At 42.7% G+C, this 22,105-nt stretch overlaps 1 long non-coding RNA gene across 5 annotated transcripts in view; it reads right to left on the reverse strand.

The window, feature by feature from the left end:
• Positions 1 to 20,698, reverse strand: part of LOC146183939 (uncharacterized) — a 203,333-nt gene extending 182,635 nt beyond the window's left edge. Inside the window, exons 1-3 of one of the 5 annotated variants that reach the window (XR_014708824.1) lie at positions 20,038 to 20,392; positions 18,163 to 18,420; positions 12,304 to 12,482 (exon numbers count right to left, since the gene is read on the reverse strand). This is a non-coding gene — a long non-coding RNA (uncharacterized LOC146183939). Of the gene's footprint in view, positions 1 to 18; positions 275 to 12,303; positions 12,483 to 18,162; positions 18,421 to 20,037 lie in introns of those variants that run through there. The other 4 variants (XR_014708825.1, XR_014708821.1, XR_014708820.1 and 1 more) reach the window with 4 other exon arrangements.
• Positions 20,699 to 22,105: the final 1,407 nt, after the last annotated feature.

Here is a 22,105-nt window from a genome sequence, read left to right on the forward strand (position 1 = left end):
TGAGATATGAATGTGTAAGCAAAAGTTCCCTAGCCCTCTGCGAAAGAGAGGTAAAATTTTTTTTTCTCTGTCCTTTGTTAAAAAGCTGATCTCTCAGATTCCTGTATAGTTGCACCTCCGCACGTCTGCGAGCATATATGGGTGTGTCCAAATACGAACAGTAATAGGGATCCCATGACCATTTTTTGTTTTCAATAAGTATTTATATGTGGTCAGCAAATGTCTCGACACAAAAAAATTGGCTTTAGTTCTTTAAGATACAGCTTAGTTTTCTCTGAAAAAAAAAAAAAAATCATGTATCACTACAGGCGGAAAATGCCGTTTTTGCCTTTGTAATAAATTTGAAGTTTGGAGACCTGCTGGTAGCGTACTAAATGTTTGTCATCTATTCCTTTTCACACACTAAATCTGTGTAACTTTTACTGTTATGGGAGTTATTAAAAGAAAGATTTGTTGTTGCAGTTGATTTAATAAAAAATGGCAAACAGTGCTCCAGAAACAGCGTGCTGCAAAAAAGTAAATATTCAAGTTGAAATACAGGCATGATGTGTTATGTTTTTAGTATTAAGTCTTTTTTAAGGTATTATTACTATATTGTTCTTAATTTCAGGCAAAATTGAGAGCTCTTGTAGTCACTGTTGTCCGTTTTTTGATAACTGAGGTTTTTGCCGATTTCGAAGTAGTATGGAGAAAGAACAAACAACTCTGGAACTTCCATTCTTTACAGAAAGAGAGAACTAGGCCTGGATAATATACAGAAAATGTTTCAGCAATAATACCCTATTAAGTCATGCCAGAATGTAGGGCTGAATATTGACAATCTTCAAAACTAACCCTCAGTTTTATACTTATCTTTATAATTTTAAACAATATAATGCAATACCTTTTCAGGCCGTAATATTTCTGAGGTAATGAGAATTCACGAGAGGAATTTGCATAAACGTCAATGTGTGTTTTTTTTAATTGCAATCAAAGTTGCACATTATTCCTGTTTTCGAATCTTGAGCAAATTGAATGTGTTGTGGAGAACACGCCTAGCAGTCCAGAGCTCCCAATTTTGCCTAAAAATGAGAACATTATAGTAATAATACACTAAAAAAAGACTTCATGCTAAAAACATAACACATCATACTTATATTCAAGGTTGAATATGAACTTTTTTTAGCGCGTTGCTTCTGAAGCACTGTTTGCCATTTTGTACTAAATAACTGCAACAATAAATTTTTCTTTTAATAACTCCCATCACAGTAAGCATTACATAGATCCAGTGGGTAAAAAAGAATAGATGACAAACTTTTAGTATGCTAGCAGTGTGCACCAGTTGCTAAATATAAAAATTTAGAGAGAGCTGGTGGTTTTATGGTTACATGTCAGATACAGCTATACTTTTTTTTTGCTTATATTCTGTACTTTTGCACAAATGTTGCCTTTAGAACCAAGTAGCCACATCAAGGTGTCCCTTTATTTAGTAAGCAATGCACAGCTAAGCAATCTACACAGATCATACCTGTTTGTTGCTTCTCGCTGAAGTTAGTAAATTAGGAGGACTTCTTGTTTTGACGATTTTTTTTTTGTTCATGCTGATGCTTTTTTGACACATATAAGTTACTTATTCGGCTTTTCTGACACATATGAGTTACTTATTCGTCCTTGGTACCCCACCGGAGTGGCGCAGTGCTTACGGCGCTCGACTACTGTTCCCAAGGATGTGGGATGGAATCCCGGCCTCGACGGCCGCTTTTCGATGGAGACGAAAAGCAAGGCGCCCGTGTGCTGTACGATGTCAGCACATGTTAAAGAACCCCAGGTGGTCGAAATTTCTGTAGTCCACTACAGCATCTCTCATAGCCATGAAATTAAACCCCACAAATCCAAAACCAACTATTCATCTTTGACCTGTGAGTAAAATGACCTTACTTCCCTTTTGCAGTGGCCTTCGTGGGGATATTACAGAGGTGAAATCTGCTTGGATGCTCAACAGCCTCAAGACTTCGTTTCAGCCTGAAAAAACACTCTCCCTGCACCTAAAATTTGTAATTGTTAAAGAAGGTAGAAACTATTGAGAATGTGTCTTGGAGCAGTTTTCACATGTCTAGACTGGTGTGTGTATGCAGGTTATCAAGTTATGAGTTGGGCACTAGAACCACACTTTTACACCGCACTGCAACGACTGGCAATAGAAATGATATGCCAATAATGTTGGCAAATTAAAAAAATATTGATGTAATGGTGCAGGACATAGTTTATAACAAGCCAGGGTTGTTAAGTAGTGCAGTTCCCATCACATGCATGACTTAAGAGGGCAATTGCAGACACCGTACAAAAAACATACCATTTGACGGCCCAGTCTTGAATTTAACAGCAAATTTCTGTGCACTTGTCAGAGCAGTATTTTAATTTGGTACTGTTTACTCTCGGCTTTGTGTTAGTCTACTCTGAATGTTACCCGGCTCTCAATACTGCGGTATATAAAATTTTCATTGGTAGCAATCTTTTCCAGTGTGCTCTGTGACATGACACCTTTAGTCCATAGCACGTCTAGGCTTACAGTGATTCCTTCAAGAAATTCCTGTCCATTGCACAGTCGCCAACCAATATTTCGGACGCCCAATTTTCCGGGCCTTCCTGAAAATCCAGACCTTGCCATGGCCCCGCCACGCGCTCCATAGAGTCAATGTATAGACCTTATGCAAAATTGCTGCTATCTATCGGCCGCAGTGCGCGTTTCTGCCATGTTCAAGGGTAGCTGCTTTGAGGAGTGGCAAGCGGCATAACTGGGCTGCGCAGCCGGCTGCGTTAATGCTCGTTGCTGCCGATAATATCGACATAATGTTTTGCCCCTTGTACGCAAAATCAAAATAAGGGTGCAGAAGAAAAGACTGAGCATGTTACATCCCTAGAGCTTTTTTTTTCTTCTTGGGGCTTGTGTTCATCTGCTCTCGTATGATTGTCGCGCTAGCCGCACGTTCGATCAACGGCGCACCTGAATTGTAAAATATCTTATTTAGCGTGCATTGGATGATTGCAAATCAGTACCCGATACTAAGGCAGACAAAATATATTGCCCATGGTGTTAAATTTGCCTGTAGACTGACTGTGCATCGCCTTTTCGCATAAAAGATGTGCAAGAGTGTTGTTCCCGATTTTCTTGTTGCGCCAATTTTAAGCTTTCATGCATACAAGCTGTCAATAGATTTTACCCGTATGTTATATGTCCAGGTATCCAGATAGAACAAGTTTCGGCACTTCAAAGGCGCCAGACTGCTCTCTTAAATTCCAGCGCGATATTCTAACGTCTTTACAATCGATGAATTGAATATAGTCAACAACGTCCAGGCTTCAGTTGCTGAGATGCATCTCCAGAACACGACTTGCAAAAGAAATGACTCAGAGTATATTTGTGGCAGCAACTGCCCCTATCGTTTACCTGCTTTCGTCTACCGTGAGTTTGCATGATTGTTGTTGCTATAGTGATAGCGATCACCGCGCTGTTTGCTTTTTTTTTTTTTTATTAGTGCAAGATTTTTTTTTTCCGAGTTGCGTGAGCTGCATCGAAAAGGAGTTACGCTTTAATTCGGACCATGCCAGTTTTCTTTTCTCCCATCCATATCACAGAATAATGCTGTTTCTTCGTTTAACCTTCATGGCACACCATGAAAACAGTGTAAAGAAGTAGGGATTGAAACTGCCAACCATTTGACGCTATCCACAAAGCAATATTGTTTTTAGCGAGCCTTACCGCGCTTAGCAGTGAGGTTTGCTACTGCGGCTATCACAGTAGAAGCAAGAATGAGTGCACACGGCTGCCAGCTTTATTTTTCTAAAAGTACCCAGCCCTATACATGTATGCATCACGTTTTCTCTATGTCCATTACTTGGTACATTCTACTACTTCCCTGAATTGCTGCTGGCGAATATTGTTTCTTGTTTTGCAATATGGCAAAAAAAAAAAATTCCATGCATCACAGCTCCACAATGAAAACATTAGAGTTCTTTCAGGTGTCAACTGACTGGACGCCCCATAAATTAGGACTTTGCTAAATATGTTCAGCAGCTATACAAAGAAAACCGCCAGTTAATATTAGACCGTATACGTTCGCTACTTTTTCACAAAAGGATTTCGTGAAGAATGTCACTCGTGTCGAATATTGCATGAGAACGCAGTGTGACTAGATTTTTCATTCAATATCTTCACAAGCAAAGAAAGCCATTAAGCCTCGTTCCCTCCCCCCCCCCCTCCCCCCGTCTCACTACTGAGCTCGTCTCTGACATGGACAACGAAAAACAATTGAAATATTTCAATTCCATCAAGAATTACGGAAAGAAAAAGAAAAAATGCAGTATTGGAGAGGAGAAAGACTTTGCTGCAAAAACTGCGCATTGATTGCACAAAGCACTGCCCGAATACGTATCCACGAAGGAGCTTGACATTGCATCTGGGTATAAGGCAGACCTCTGCTATTCGACTTCGCAGGCAACAGGAGCTACATATCCGAGGAGGATCTGCGCGCACGGAATTACGTCGTTGACCTGTCGCATTTCGCCGGCAAATTCAAGTGGTTGGGGGTTTTAGCCAGTAACATATGGAATATAGGATCTGTTATATGGTTGATTACACGCTAACAAGATACATCAGTTGCTAAACGTTCAGACAGAGGATGGGAACAGTAGTGCGAGCGCTTCACTGGGAACTGCGAAGGTCCATCAGATCGCAGTGTGTATTAGGCATCAGCCCTATATTAAAAAAAAAAAAAAAAAAAAAGAAACATTTAGCTCCTTTTGTGCACCCGTAATGACACCGCAGCCACGTTTTACACCCGGAAGCAATATCAATATGTTTTGCACGTTTATGGACGCGTATTTGAGTAGCGTATCAAGAAATGCCCCGTAGCAACAATGAAGGTTTTGCCATTTGTCGCTACGCTGTTACCACTGTTCGCAAAAAGTTTTTGCAAAGCAGTATCGCTTCATGAAGTAAAATTGGAATGTAGGGAGCGTGGACAAGTCAATCGTCTATTATTCCGTGATTTTTTGCTTTGAATGCGAACAAATACACGGAAATCACAGCACAAAACAGACACAGCTAACGCGACGGCAGCAGCCGTAAGCGCAGCAGACACACTCAACCCTTGAACATGGCGTCACGTAGTGCGGTTCGCTGAAGGTCTGATAGATGGCAGCAATTTTGCATAAGGTCTAAAGCACCGACCAAAATTTTGGACATTTGAAACCTGTCTCGTTCGATTTTTTGGACTTTTTCTTTCGATTTGCGACTCAAGAGCTACGAAAACGCAAGCAAAGCTGGTGTCATTTTGCTTTTCTGGCTGCTGCCATTTTGGTTTTCTGCAACTTCGAACCCACACGTCATATCGTCCACTCATCACGCCATCGAAACCTCGCATAGCCGGTATAGCCTCGATAGCAGGCACCGCTTTCTGCACCGTCCCGCCACTGCCTGCTCAGCTGTGCTGCAGTCGTGCACAGTCATCAATCGTCGCGGTCGCCATTCACATGTGGTGTGTTGTGCTGTATGACGTCCTACCTACAGCCCATAGACCAAGGCGTTATCCGGACAATGAAGCACCTCTATCGGTCACGCGTGCTCAGCGGCAAAACATAGTGTCGACTTGTCTGCACTCTGCATGTTTTCCAATGCATGGAAGGCGGTGACCGAGGAGACACTGCAGAATTGTTCCCACCATGCGATCAGAGATGAAGTGCCGTCGTCATCCGATAATAGCGCCAGTGAATCCCATCAGTCGTCTTCATCTGCTGACCTAATGACCTCATGGAGCACTTGCGCGCTGCAGGAGCCATTCCCATGGAAGTGATGCTGGAGCAGTTTGCTAACGCTGACAGCGAGATTGAGCTCTGCGCTGAACACACCGACGACGAAATTGTTCGTCAGTTGCTTGAAAGTGATGACTCTGGCTCCGACAGTCAGGAGCCAGAGGCTGCGCTGTCAACTAGCAGTGAACTAACCCGAGCTATGATGGTGCTTTCGGCTGTGTACAGCGAGAAAGTCACCCTTGCCGACGTGCAAGCCGACTGATTGTACGGCAACATAGCGCCCCGCAGAGGCATACTGACCACTTTTTCAAGCCGCTCTCTAAATAAAGTTACTTTTTTTTGCATGAATTCGTTTTTTCGGACTGCCTGATTTTCCGGACGCTATCTCGGCCCTTTGAGGGTCCGAAAAATCGGTGAATGACTGTACTAGCAATCTGCGCTCTGAAAATTTGTTACGGGAACTTTCGTCTCGTGTCAGTTTCACATGTCTACCTGCAACTACCATCGACGACTGATTTTTCGGACTCTCAACGGACCACGAAATTGTCCGAAAAATCGGGGAGTCCGAAAAAACAAATGTGCACCAAAAAAGCTAAATTTATTGCCTATTATTCACTTTGAGGCCGGAAAGAGTCATGAATGCTTTTCTGCACCACGCTCCGCTTTCATGTTAACAGGTCCATCTGAATTTCGCTTGCATCAGCTCAGCTTGCGTCGGCTGCGCTGCTGCAGGTGAGGTTTGAGTGCCCATCTCGGCTGCGGGAGGTGGTCAGTTCGAAACCCGCCGCCGGACACCCACCGGTAAAATTGGGTACAAGCGTCCCCCGGCCCGGCGCCCGGCTCTTTCAGGGGTGTGCGTTTGGAAGAGGCTCTGCTAACCCTGCTGTGCTCCTTCGAGGACTTAGTTTCGAACAACAATGGCCTACGAAGGACGTGCTGAAAAAAAGGGCCACACAACGGGCGTTTGTCGCGCGAGGCGGACATATTGTTGTCCGATGGCGGAACGGATCACTGCCACATCGGCGCAACCTCCACACAAAGCTTGTGTGGTGCGTGATAAGTTTGGCAAACAAGAAATTTCGCGCCGCAGTAAGCAATGGAGTGCGAATAGAAGCTTTTGCTCCAGCAAAGGACTCTGCATGCTTCTCTGCATCTGCTGCACAACAAAGTTTCATTATGGGACAGTGATCAGTCCCATTTGAGAAATATATGCTACTGTGTTTTGGCGTTAAACCTTGTGAAAGTTTATCAATACGATGATACCATGTTATTGAACGATTTTAAGTATTTCTTTACCTTGTAGGACACTGGAACAGGCATGTGAAGGGATAAATGTAGTTTCTCAAGCTGATTCTAGGGGTAGTACATGGCTTCAAGAAAAGCTTTTGCAATTTTGGGGGGGATGGTACTGTCACATATTGAGTATAGACTTTCTCTTCAAGAGCAGATCTACACACTCATGTAATTCACATTGCTGTAACTGCATTCTAGAAAAAGTTACAGTTGTCTGAAACTTCCGATGTGTTTGTTTTTCATTTCGACATTTTTGGACACTGCGCTCAGCCTTACGGGGCTTTTTCCTATGTTGCCTCTAAGTGACACTGACAAATAAGGTATCATTGTAATCGTAATAAAAAAAACTAGGGGGTGATGCTATTCATATTGGACTAGTGCAATTGTGCTAACTGTAAATTAGCATGGTTATGAGAGATAACTGTAGAAAAATATATGTAGTAGAGTTGGTCTATTTCCTTGCCTATAGGTTACTTTCAAATTAATAAAAAAGCATCACTCCTTAGAGCATGTCTTCGGCATTGAGTCAATGCAATTATTTTTTTTGCGCTTGGCAAGGCGAAATTGCCAAAAATCCCTGTAAGAATTACACTTTGAATATTTTTTTACATCTACAGCAGTCCTTGAACCAATGAAGCTATCAAAATTCCAAGTACAGATCTGAAATCAGCACGAAAAATAATCAAGGCTGAAAAGTTTCATTCAGATTGGACAAATAATAAAGGAAATTATTTTAAGACCCAATTCTCCCCCTAACTTCACTGATGACTTCATATTACCCCAATGTTCTGCCAATGCGTCCCACTCCCCACTCTTATTGTGCACCACACCAAGGCCAAACTGGCCGGCCCCAATTCAAGAATATAATTCAACCCTAGTTCGCAGCATGAATCCCAATCGGAAATAAAATAAATCCATGTGCACTGCACTCTACTGCTTTCTCTGGTGGCTAAATTTTGTCATTGTCATTGTGAGTTTCACCTTGTGAAAGGGTGAGCTCACGTGGAAGTCTGCGATAATTTAGCCTTTTGAAGCCCATTTATAAAGGGGTGACCATGGCAAGTGATTTAGCATTTTTTTTCACCATCACGGATTGCATTGGAAAGAATATCACTTACAGATTAAACGTAGTTGCATACTTTCTTTAAAATATATTTCCGTGTCCCGACAGCACTTATATTCTGCAACACGATTAAGCGGTACTAGCATGAGGCGACAATCCTTGGCGATCCGTCACGCGACGCCAACATCTGTCGTTGAAACTGGTGCACACCACATGGAGTGACGGGACTAGGCCACACACGGGTTTTCAGCATTACTTTGTTACCACCGCCTCGTCAGTCGGTAGAGGGGAGTACATTTACACTTATATCCCTTTTCTAACAATAAACATTGATGAAATTTCTTGCAACACCATCGCGTTTAAAATAAGCCACAGTGCAGCGGTGCTCTACTCCGCTGCGATGCAGATTTGCATTGCAAGCAGTAACAATATATAGCCACACTAGCTTTTTTTTTTAATTGTCTCGATACGCTCATATATGCACGGATCAGACGAAGTGAGCGTCTGCGGGTTCTTCGCTCAAACCGGACTAGGAAAACAAACATCGCTCACAAGAACAGAAGTTGAGCACCCCAAAACCTTCTGCGATTGGCCGCTTCGCAAGGTGCTTCCCGGCGACACGTGAAATTTTCTAAAAGCCCAGAACCTGAGCAACAGCGACGAGCGGCAATGTTTTTGCAGATCTTAGCCCACCGTGTGACACCGCGAATTGTCGCCTCATGCGGTTAGAGCGTTATATTTATATCTGGGCCACAGCAGCCACTTTTTGATGGAGGGAAAGAGCAAGGTGCCCCTGTGCTGTCTGATGTCAGTGCACATTATAGAGCCCCAGGTGGTCTAAATTTCCTGAACCATCCACTATGGTGTCGCTCATAGCCTTAGCCACTTCGGAACACTAAACCCCAAAAACCAGAACAAATTTATATTTTGATATATTACTGGTAGAAAATGCAGTGAACCATCTTTTCTGCATAAGTATGTTTAATTGCTTAACTATTGCAATGGTCATAACAGGAGGCCAAAACATTGCTGAGATAGTCACAAAACAGTTCATTTCTGCCTCTTATTAGGTATTGTTCATTTCAAGGATGCATTCCATGCTTGGCTTAATTCAACAAATCTTTCCACATGCTTCATGTATACCGTAGCTGAACAGTTTGCACACACGGGCAAGACAGCCAGCAGGCAACGTTAGGCGGCACCCCTTGGCCAATGCAAAGTGGGCATTACAATATTAGACTACTGTGGCAGACACTCAAAATTATGCAAGGTTAAGGCTGCTGCACCAGCCTACAAAATTCCATATCATGCACGAGGTAGAAGCTGATGTTCAGAAATGTTGCATGGGCCAAAACAAGGTGTACATTAACTTGGTTTCACGGTGGTACAGCACTATGTCAGAATCATCTTCACCTCAATCAACAATTTATTGTTACTTGAAAGAGTAAACATCCTTTTTTATAGTGTATGGCTATGCAAGCTAAAGTTTAAGAGCTTGGCAGGTTTATAATAGACCACTGAAGAAGGATTAATAAGGAGCCGGAGTCTGGAAGCCGAGCCAACATTCTGACTAGAGAACTTTTCATATGGGTAGAGCGATCATTACGGCATAGTTTAAATGCGCTTTTGCTTCTAAAGAAAAGCCAAGCAAAGATGAGGAGATAAGGGGGGGGGGGGGGAGGGGGGGTCAGAAAGAAGCTGGCAAAGGAGTGAAAGAATGTTTCTTAGACAACAATTTCTATGGGCCTGAAACCTGTGACGGGGTGACCTAAAAGGAAAATAAAGAGCACCAGTAGCAGGAGAAGCTAAAATGGGAGATGTAATATATTCGCGTCTGAAGCAAGTTGGATTATGACACCCGTTTCCTGAAAAAGGACCGACAGACTTTGCAAAGGGACTTGACAAGCCGCAGGGGAATAGTTACCGAGCTTTCCAGGAGGGGACAATAGAAAGAAAAAACAATAATAGCAAACCTGCCTAGCACAACAATATCTGAAGAAAAGGATTCAAGGGGAAACAAAGTAAGCAGTGGAGACAAGGGACCATGTTTAAAAAAACATTTGCAGCTTTGCTGTTGTCTAAGGCAAGGGGGGGGGGGGGGGGGGGGGGGGGGTAGTGGAGGTTACACATGCTATGAATAAACTATATAATTAAAGCTTTATGGGGTCCCTACTAGCTATAGTGCAGAGGGAATATATTTAAGGAATTCTAATTCTCCTTTCGAGATATTTGCACTACAGGGAAATCTCGTTACTATGAACACCACAATAACGAACTTTTCAAATTAACGAATTCTTAAGAATCCCCAGCAGATTTGCTATGTTTTCAATGTAAAACTATTTCAGAATTACGAATTTCAAAATAGCGTATAGTTCAGAATAACGAACATATTTTATTTCCTCCTCTATAATTTTGGAACATCAGTATTACGAATTTGGCTAAAATTAACAGCGCCGGAGCTTACAACTCTCGCGTGAAACGAAACAAAAACCGCCGTTTCTGTGTGTATGGTTCGTGGGCTGTAGCTATCATCATCAGAACATCTAGGACCAGCTCCAGCGCCACCATGAAGCTATGGCTTATTACGCAGTAGCCAGCAGGCCTAGCTGCCTGCATTTTTTTCTTCCTGTGCTGTGTGCCGTACGCGGCTCGGTCGTTCGTGAGTTCACGCATGCAGGACGGCATTTTTTTTTTTTTTGCCACAGATTATCTTATTGCGAAGTTTGTGCAAGATTAGCAATGATATTAGCCAGCGAAGTGCCAAGAAGATATGAACGCAGCTGCTTTCACTGCAAGAAATCGACGCAGGGAAAAAGTGATTCGGCCTCTACAGACAGCTAGCATTGCCCCATTGACTGCCGCGATCATTATGAAAGACCGAGACAAGATTTTCAAAGCTCAGGGAGCATTGAAGATGGATCATAGAGAACTGCGATGTTGTTTTTTTTTGTTTGTTTTTTTTGCACATGGACTAAGTCCGTACTTTTCATCGCTCGGTGCAACGACGCACGCAATGAGGTGTTCCGGAAAGTGGAAGGTGCATGTGCTGTAGTGGTGTAATGTAGTGCGCGGTCGTGTTTGCTGCACGCGGCAGAAGAAAATAATTTATTTCTTTAAATAAATCAGCTTTGGAGTTAGTGCAACCTTTTCACTAGAGGTTTTGCTTGTCTACACAAAGGCCTACTGCCAAGGTAAGCATTTTCATACCTAGGTTTGACCACTGGCTTATAATCGCAGATTTTTTATTACAACGATATTTCAAAAAAATGATTTTTTCCAGTCTCGCGGGATTCGTTATATCGAGATTTGACTGTATATCTAGCAGGCAAAACGATCTCATAAAGCTTTAATTACACAGAGTCCTTTCACTTTTTGACAGCGACAGCACGTGTACACCTCCCCCCCCCCCCCCCCTCCCGCACCCTTGCACCAGCAAAGCAAGCTGCAAGAGTTTTTCTAAACATGTTTCCTATTTATCACTGGTTACTTTTGTTCCCATTGAATACTTTTTTTCAGATAATGTCACCCTTGGCAGGTATGCATTGCACTGAATTTGTTACTTTTTTATCCAACTGTCCTCTTCTTCTGGAAAGCTCTTGGTACTGTTCCCCTGTGGCTGCATTACTTATCAGGTGAAATACCAGTCTATTCCCTTTCAAGAAACAGGTCTCAGCAGCCAACCTGCTTTAGGCGCCAACTCATCATCTACCTTGCATTGCATCTTTTCCTGCTCCTGCCACATTTTATTTTCTTTTTCAGGTCACAGGGTTCCATCGGTTCCATCGGTTCCAGGCTCATATAAATTCATACCCGAGGAAACATTCACTCCTTGCCCTGCTTCTTCCTTCTCCCTCTCTAGCTTTTGTTCTTCGCAAACATTTAAACCCCGCTACTGGTAACGGTGCTACCCAGACAAGGACAAGTGCCCTTGTCACAACATTGGCTCTGATTGCGAACTGAGGCTCCCCCTAAGCCCTTGTGCAGTGCTCTTTCATACTGCGAAGCCATCTTCTTTCTCACATTTAGCCTTGGTTGGTTCACCAGGTTTATATTCCCAAAGTGGCTCATGCTATGATGATCTAAGTACTATGTACAGATCCTAAAATACTGCAAATGTATTCAGTGTAATAAAGTATCTATTGGGAAAGTTCACTTACTTTTGAACATGTCCACTAGAGTGGCATGGTGTGCTCCGTGGTAGTTGAGCCTGCAAGGTAGCAACAGGCTTGCACAGTTAGGCTCTGGACAGCAGCTCTTTCACGCATTCGAGGTGCTTCGGCAATTTCCAGGGCCAAATTGGTGTTCAGTGGCACAAGCAGCCTGGCCATAACCACACCTGCAGTTACAAAGGTTGCTCTCAGGCACATTGCAAGAATGGTACAGCAAAATTAGTAGCTTGAATATAGCATGCACAGTGGGTTCGTAATGCAGCACTTTTTAATGCAAAAGCATTACTTTGCTATGGTCACAGATTTCTGTCCACAGGCCGCATCCGCAGACCGCGTCAGCAAAATAGTGTCCGCAGCAGTTGTAACTGAAAACTGGGAGAGGTTAATGAGTGGTGTCAATCGATAGAGGGTGATGTAATGTGTCCGAAAACATAATTAGGTCAATAGGTCAATTAGGTAATTAATTACAGGCAAAAAATGTAACAGTTGTCTGCAGCAGTTATGAGTAATTGAGAAGTGGTAGAGGTTAATGAGTAGTGTCAATCGATAGAGGGTGACGTAATATTGTGTGTGAAAAAATTATTAGGTCAATACGTTAATTAGGCAATTATTTAGAGGCAGAACAAGCAAAATCGTGCCCACAGCAGTTGTAATTGAGAACGGGGAGAGGTTGGTGAGTGGTGTCAATTGATAGTGGGTGACGTAATGTGTCCCAAAACATATTTAGGCCAATAAGTTAATTATAATTAATTAGAGGCAAAAAATGTGAAAAGGCGAAAATGCTCTCATTAGCCAATGGCTTGGCGCAACGTTTAGTTAATTAAATCAGTCAATTAAGATGACATCAAGGACGTGATGTCACGCAACCTGAAGTCGAGCCAAAAAAAAAAAGGGCATAGGAAGGGAATGGCACGCAATTTGGAAGTACTGAAGACTAAAATGGGTAAACAAGAAGTTAATTAATGTGATGTCAAGGATGTGACATCATGCAACTGAAAGTGGAGCTGAAAAAGGGCATAGGAAGGGATTGGCGAGCAATTTGAAAGTACCAAAGACTAAAATGGGTAAACAAGAAGTTAATTAATGTGATGTCAAGGATGTGACATCACGCAACTGAAAGTGGAGCTGAAAAAGGGCATAGGAAGGGATTGGCGAGCAATTTGAAAGTACCAAAGACTAAAATGGGTAAACAAGAAGTGAATTAATGTACATTGACGTCAAGGATGTGATATCACGCAACTGAAAGTAAAGCTGAAAAAGGGCATGGGAAGGGATTGGCGAGCAATTTGAAAGTATCAAAGACTAAAATGGGTAAACAAGAAGTGAATTAAGCAACTAGAAACAGCCAACAGCAGCATCCGTGCTTTCACATTACTCCAATGCACGATTCTGCAGTGCTCTATTTTTTTCTATAGACATGGCTGATAACGTGCAATTACAATGCATACAGGAAGAAACTGACAGGATTATTTTGACAGAACAGTGCAGCAACCACAATAACACATCCTTCCTTTATGACCATCCCATGCCAAATGCATCAAAATGCTTGCACCCTCTCAGATTTTTTTTTATATATATATAATTTGCAGCATTTACTAGTCAAAAGAATTTTCCCTATGTAGGGGCTAAAATCACATCATGTGACAGCCTTCTGAATTTTTCTGACTACTGCATGACTATATTCATGGGAAACTCAGTGGCTATGCAGCAATGGCTACACAAGAAAAGGAAAGAGATAGGTGTTTGCCCCCATGCTGTCCAGACAGAAACAACAATGCACCATCTTATCAACCTCCCCTCATCACCTCTCCCCTGAACAACCCACTGTCAGTGGCAGGGAGACAAAGCCAGACTCATTCCCTTTCCTGTGTAGCCTTCGCTGCCAAGCAAAAGAAAATTGCAGAGGAGTATAGCTGTCTATAAATATTTTTTTTATTTAAGAACATACTGTCAGCCTGAGTGTCAATATTATACATACCTTCTTTCTGGAACTCAAAATTTCTGCAACAAATGTATATGAACTGTACTTTTATATTATGCATGAACAACCTGTCAGTACAAAATCATTCTTTATCGTTTCAGTTATTTTTTTTTCTTTTTTTTCAGTTCAAGGTGTAATTTTCAAGCTTTTAGAAACTCAGCTCAAATTTTCTGAGTATTATGAAACCTTTAGGCAGAACTTTTACTCCTCCAGGGCGATCTGATCTGAGCTAGTTGGTTCATGTTGAAGATGAAACTATAGCCAAACAAAAAAACACAAAGGAATACAAAAGGACACGAGGCTGACTAAAAACTAATCTTTGTTCAAGGATGCTCAAGAATATAAAAGCAAAAGGGAGAGGGTGAAGAAGTGAAGGGCGTCAGAAGGAAAAATACCCTCAGTTGTCACGAAATAAGTGAAGTCAATGCCACAGGATAAGAGCAGAATATAAAGAAGAAAATGTATGAACGTGGGTGGTGTAAAGGGCCAACCTGGAATAGATTAAAGCTAACACCAATGCATGCGGAAATGTGGCTAAAGCTCCAGCGACAGGATAACAAAAAGAAGAAGGGGGGGGGGGGGGGGGAGGAGGCAAGGGCAGCTGGAAGCACAAACAATGCAAGCATTGCGAACCCGTCAGATGTGTCCTGATGCTGCACAAGTCTATCTTTTTGGCTAAAAAGAGCGTGCAGTTAATGCGGCCTTCATCAGCACTGTCTCTGTGGCACTCACCGAAAAGAAGAAATACCTCGGACAGTTGTACAAGTTTTTAGCACCCTAGTGCTCGACTAAGTTGGTTTTTGTTGGTGTCTCCAGCCGCCCCCCTTTCTACCCCCTCCCTCTTTTATTGTTATCTTGGCGCTGGTGTTTCAGCTGTGTTTCTTCACGCATTGGTTATAGGTCTCTCCCAGGTTGGCCCTTTACACCACACACATTCGTATGTTTTGTTTTTATTTTGCTTTTATCTGACCATCTATTTAATCGTGATGACTGAGTGCATTTTTTGTGTTAACGCCCCTCAATCCTTCACCCTTTCACCTTTATATTCTTCTTCGCCCTTGAATAAAGATGAGTTGTTAGTCAGCCTTGTGTACTGTTGCCTTCCATGTGGTGTGTTTTTCTGTTAGGCTATAGATTCACCTTTGATATGTACTATTCGGAAAGGGAATATTTCCCCTCAGTTTCAATAAATAATGTTCATGAAAAATGCCAAATTTGCAAACATTCTGTACAGTACTGTGTATCAGGTGAAAATTGCATACTAAGGCGCTCGCTGCAAAAATGTGAAATGCAATTCAGCTAATAGCCTTTTATTTTAATGTTTTGCTAAGAAAGCTTTGTTTGAAATCTTTTATTTTACATAACAGAAAGTAATTTTGAAACTGAGCTCTGCAGAACCAGCCATTTTTGCCCTATGATTACATTTAAAGAGTTGTGTGTTGTGTTGGGTTTTATAGCACATAGGCAACTAAGGCAATCATGCGCCAAACTCAAGGTAAAGCAGTTCTTGTTAAAATAACTCAGTTTGTTTATTAGCTTTACTTAATTTAAAAAATCAAAAATGCAAGAAATTGCGACAATGGCATTCTCTCCTAGCAAAAGACTAGGATGAAATGGAATGTGCTTATTATAGAAACACATAAAATATTTCCTCCTGATTTCCTCATATTTCGCGCATGATATTAAAATGTGGTTTACTGTCAGTTGTTCGTTGTATGTCTCACATGTAGGTTTTTCTTTACCGAGGAGTATGAAGTTGTGTGTGGGATGTGTATGTCCAAAGTGGAGGCAACACAGGATCACTTCAGAAAAGTGCTCTTTATGACTCGATGACTTCCATTCTTGAACTATAGGCTTTACTAAGTTTAGCTTGTTATTTGTTTCATTATCCCATGAAGCATGCCATTTAGCTCTTAGTTTAGTCATTATAAATTTTGTGCAGTCTTTACGGGGTATAGTGACATGATTTATTTCAGTTTTATGTGCGCGTGATGCACATTCGTCCGCTTTTTCATTCCCCCTGATCCCCACGTGGCTGGGGACCCAGCACATTTTTATAATCTGTCCTTTTTTATTGGCTTTTATGATATTGTGGATGAAATCTCCAATTAAGGGCTCCGTTGCATTTTTGTCGTGCAGTGCTGTAATTACACTTAAAGAATCAGAGTAAATAACACTGTTTTTTATGTTTTTTTTTTCATAATTTTTTCAACCGCTACAGAGGCAGATACGGCACCTTTCCTTTCCTGTGAACCAATGATACCCATACAAGTGTTGATAGATGCACTAAGCAATAACAATGCTGTTGTAGATCTGAGAATTATGCTTGCAGGATTGCTTGGTCGGATGTTGATTTTCCTGCATAAGGATGTCATCAGCATCTGACCAACAAAGCAGGCGATCACATGAGAGTAAGTAGAAATGGTGCTTTGAAAGTGGTTTTCAGGAGAATGATCTTTCTTTACTTAAAAAAGTTAAAAGCAGAAAGAACAATTTTTCTTTCCCAAAATATGTTCATGCATGAGGGCCTTGCAATCCATCCCACTGCTATGGGTAGATAAAAATGACTTCCATCACAACAAAATTTAGTGAACCTGAAACCTGACAAGATAATGGTTTCAAGGTTCTGATTTTCCAATGTCCAGTATGCGGCAAGAAGAAAATAAGTCTAAAGGAGTGCTTGAGTTCAGGATTCTCCCAGCTATTCCCATGATGTGATCACAGGTTGCTGCATCATGTCTGCTGCGTTAGCACACTGCGTGTCCGTAATTTCCCAGGTACCAGTGCTTTCACTGTTTATGCTAAACTTGATTTTTTATACTACTATGACGCAACAACGGAACAAAGCAGGAAGCCATCCCTTGTGCACAAACTAGCATTGGGCACAATGCAGGCCTACCCCTTCCTGCATGCTTCAAGTATGCAACATGAATTAGCTTCAATGCATCCTCCAAAAATTTACTGCCGTCAGCATGCTTAACCCAAACACTCGGCAGGGTGGCCTCAACCAATGCCAGCACTGCAAAGCACTGGTCACTGGAGCTGAGAGTTCCACAGTATGTGCAGTGGCTCACAATGGCTCAAGTGCAGTTTGACATGTCTTTCAGAGTTGAAGTAAGCATCTTCTTGATGAGCTCTGATCGTCGTGCTTCGCTTGCATCTATGGTCAAATATACGTGCACAGAAAAGACGAAGTTTGCTTAGCAACCGCACATGATGTGCGACTGATTGAGCGAATTTCAGTTTAGCATCAAAGCTCATGAAGCCATGAACCTGAAAATTAGGAAGTTTGGCCTCAAAAAAGCTGAACTGCAACCGGCACATGTATTTGTCACTGAACCTTATAAACATCATGAACCCACATTTGCTCCTTCTCTCCTACACTTTGTTTCAAGCACCAGCTTTGAGGCCACAAAAAAAAAAATAAGGGGGGGGGGGGGGGGGGAGGACAAGCAGTAACACAGCATGTAAGGTTGACTAGATAAGTAACCTGTAACGTGTTTGGCTGCAGACACGAGTAAAATGCAGTTGCATTGTTACACCCTTGTCCAGAGTGCAATCCCTTAGAAAGTCGAGTTTGGCTGCAGACACGAGTAAAATGCAGTTGCATTGTTACACCCTTGTCCAGAGTGCAATCCCTTAGAAAGTCGAAAACAACTCTTGTCAAACTGCACTCCAGCTATCACCAGCCACCACAAATAAGCTGGGGCCCTTTCTCAGCTCCAATGGCCAGCAATTTGCAATGTCTGTGTCAATTCAGGGCATGCTGTCGAGCATTTGGGTTAAGTATGCTGATGGCACTAATAAAAGTAACATGAGCATGTCTATATTAATCCAGTAAAATACACGATGTTATGGAGGCTCACCATAACACACTTGTATGAGCTGCAATGGCCCAGGAAAACTGCATTGTCAGGCCAGCTGGCACTGTATCATGTTAAAGACTGGAGTACCAATGTGTCCAGAAATGAAAGTAGCATCCATGCCGAGGGTTGGCAAGCTGCAGACCTTGAACGGTTGGAAAGTGAAGCTTGCAGCATGAATCATGCCTGCAGTCTTTGTTACACAAGGATCCAGCTATGAAGCTTGGGATATGGACTCCACCAGATGCCAAGTATTAGCACCTGCATGAAGATGTATGGCAAAAATTGGTGCAGTTTTTTGCCATGATGTCAGATGAAATAAAACTAAACAAGGCAGTAGCTGCACCTAAGGCTATACTTTATATGGCAATAAAGTTTTGCTGGTCCTGTGGAAATATCAGTATAGCAAAGAGACAACCATGCTGGCTCGTTAAAAAAGATTTAACCTCAAGCAAGCTAGTTAAAAGCATTCGTACTGGCTCCCTACAAAGAAATTCAAATTTCACACTCACACAGAGATTATTACAAGAAATGTTCAGGCTGCTGCGTGGCGTACTACTAATGTACACATGCTTTAAACTTCTTTAAACCTCTTGAACTGTTAATTTTCCCTCGTGTATCCCTTTATGTGCCAGAACACCAAACACAGGTTGAGGGGAAGCCCCAGCTTACAAGTCGAGCCACCCTTCTAACAAGAACACGTCTTCATTTGGGATAAGTCCACTTGTCGAAATGTTGGCTTGGGTTGCTAACTGAGGCTCCCCCTCTCCCCTTGTTCAGTGCTCTTTCAAATTGTGCAGCCATCTTCTTTCTCCCGATCTACTCTGTATGTGCTAGGCATTTGTCAAGACCTTACCACAATTGCTTGAGTAGCTTTCTATGCTCTAAACACCATTTACTTGAGATTAGCAAAATCTAATATTTTGTTAACTGGAACACAGCACACTACACCAATGTTAGTTCGATACAGTTTTAAAATAAATAAATCACCAAAGGTGAAAACATAATTAAGTTTTGTGCTATTTGGTTCAGGCCTATGCCGTAATTTTTTTCTCACCTACCTTCATTTTCTGTGTATCACACCTCGTGTAAACCTGCCCATAGCCCAGAATTCCATGTTTCAGTATTTTCAAATAAATATATACGTATTAATAAATCATTACTTTTCACAAGAGTGCACCCGTCAGTTTATAGTACACAGCCATGTGGCAATGCCAAGGTGCACTATGTAATTACTGCGATTATTAGGATTATTTCCCCAATTATAAACCCACAAATTCTGCAATATGTCAGCAGTAAATAAAACACAAAGTTCTGGTAACCGCAGTTACGAAGCGCCAGCTGCAGGTGTACTGAAAACCTACTTCTTCAACAAAATCATTGGGGGGAAGGGGTTGCTGACATTTTTTCAAAAATAAAGAAAACTAGCTCATGTCCTGACAAAATATTTTGTCCTCATCTTATATCGAGTCGAATCTGCTCGAACTAACACGCTGCTTCTCAGTACGAGCCTTCACAAGCCGCCGAGTTGTACGCGTTCAGGGTTTATGTGGCTATCGTCAACCCGGTGTTCAGAACCGCTCACTGGGGGTCTCCAAAGAGGCGCGAAGCAACAACTGTTGCATAAATAGATGCTCTTCGTTTTTTTGTCCTTCATGCTGTCAAAATCAATCCCTGCTCATTCTGTGCAGCCCACAAGGGTCGCGCGAGAATCTGCACGTGCATTTCACTCTGCGACGCGCGATCCAAAGTCGGTAATCCTCACATTTGTACAATGCGCTCTGCCAGATTCGCTTTTGCATTTTTGCGTCCAGTAGCCTACAGCCAAGCAAGAACGGAATGCGAGCGGAAAATCAAACCAACGGGCAAAACACTCACCGGCTTTGCTAGTGATGACAGCACCGCGCATCGTTACTTTGCTCCGAAGACGCTGGGCGTGCGCCCGGGGAAAGTGGCCACCCTCAGATTCAACCGGACAAGTATATCATACAAGCTTACGAGCATGAAGGAAAGAAGCCAACAGTCGGCGAGGCCAAGGAAAGTATTGGGGATTGTACTTTGTCGGCCGGCGTTGCTGCGACCTGCTTAGAATAAGCTAGAAGCCGTGCAACCGGGTGATAACATGGGTGAATATAAGCAAATCGTTATTAGAGTCCCTAGAAGTATTTGCTAGTCTGCCTTCCGAGCGGGGCGAGACTAAAACCCGCCATGAATAGAGTTTTTTCGGCTAAAATTTTCTCCCTAGATTTCCCCAAACGCCTTGAACCCCATGTTTTTACAAAGTACCTAAATGCTGACTATTATGTGCCTAGTCATAGCCTCCTTTATACTCTCTGTGCCCGTCAGCTCAACGCGATAACAATAGCGCGGCACCGTCGCGGATGTTGCGCGACGCCGCCGTTCTCACTGCTGGGGGCGCCACTGAAAGAGGGTCAGGGAGCAGACAGCGGGGGGGAGTACCGCGTCGTTGCTATTTGCCACAAGCGGAACGTTTGTAATTAAATCTGTGTTACACCTTTCTATTCTACTTGAAAGGCGGATTTATCTACGAGTAACGGCCATTTGACGCATTTTGTTGCCGAGACGTGAAAATTTCTACATGCAATTTGCGCACTGCACATAACACTACAAGATTCATCAACAGTGTTCTGCTTTTTCTGCAGTTGCAGCTCGAATAAATGAAGATTAATAATACACTTATACAAAACAAAATTCAGCAGCACAGGTACCAGCGTTTATTTACAGGTTTAAAAAAAAAGCTGCTGAGAAAGCTAGAAATAATAAATGATTCAAATTGCACTCATCTAAAACAAAACTGAGGAGCATGCATAGCAGTATTTATTGACAGGTTTCAAGTCAAAAACAGCTGCTCTCTTTTGTAATGGTCTACTGTGGTGCGGAGTCTCTCTATTTGCTTCTTCAGATCTCTTTCCTTCCTCTTCCATTTTATTCTTTCCACGGCCAGGCTGGCAGGTCTGAGATCAGCTTGTGTTGTTTTGTCAGCAAGAATTGGTGCTTCATGTTGCTTTGCGCTAATGCAGCTTGAATGCTCTTGTGACACATCAAAAAGGTTGTCGCTTGGCATTGGGAAGCCCTCAGGTATATGACTAACTAATGTTTTGTCAGGAAGAATCGGTGCTTCAAGTTGATTTGCACTAATGCAGCTTTGCTCTTGTGCCACGTCAAAAAAGTTGTCACTTGGCATTGGGGAGCACCTAGATAACACTTCAGGAATTGTATTTTCGTTATTCCTCTTGCGTTTTTTCGTGGGCTCATCTTGGCTGTGCTGGCTCTCCAAAGCTGATCTTTTCCTGATGGTTTCACTATTTCTTTCTTTCAAGGTACGGGGTTGCATGTACGTCGGGTAGTCGGCAAACACAGAGGGCACAATGCCCTTTTTCAGACGGCGCCGTTTGCCCTCTAAGAAGTCCGAGTCTGTGAAATGTTTACTACAGACCTTCGAATAGCTCGAGGTACAGTTCGGGACCCAGCCATCTCTTCTTATCTTTTTAATCCACTGCTCGCGTAGCGAAGCTTCGGCAGGAATCTCGTGGAAAGAGACGCCAGGTTCCTTCTTTTTCCCGTCTGATCGGCACAGTGGCACACAGCAGTATCCCAGACGGCCATAGACGTCCGACGGTCGACCGACGGACGTCCGTTTTCGGACATCCGACGGAAGTCCGGTTATGTTCAATATACGTACAGCGGACGTCCGTCGGACTATCGTTCGTGGATCCGGATCGCGTCCCACGGACAGCCAGAGACGGACATTCGGACGTTTCCCGGAACTTGCTTGCAAGGCCCGGTATTGGTGTAAAAACTTGCCAATAACATTCGTGTAAAGCTCAGCATGTGCCATGGAAATTTCAGTCACATACTAGTGCTCAATGCCTTTGTCATGAGAGTAAAGCAGACAATAGAATATGCAACAGGTTCAAGTTTCCTG

This window comes from Amblyomma maculatum, chromosome 7, assembly GCF_055883805.1.
Source record: "Amblyomma maculatum isolate TAMU_Amacu chromosome 7, ASM5588380v1, whole genome shotgun sequence".
Classification (NCBI taxonomy): domain Eukaryota; kingdom Metazoa; phylum Arthropoda; class Arachnida; order Ixodida; family Ixodidae; genus Amblyomma; species Amblyomma maculatum.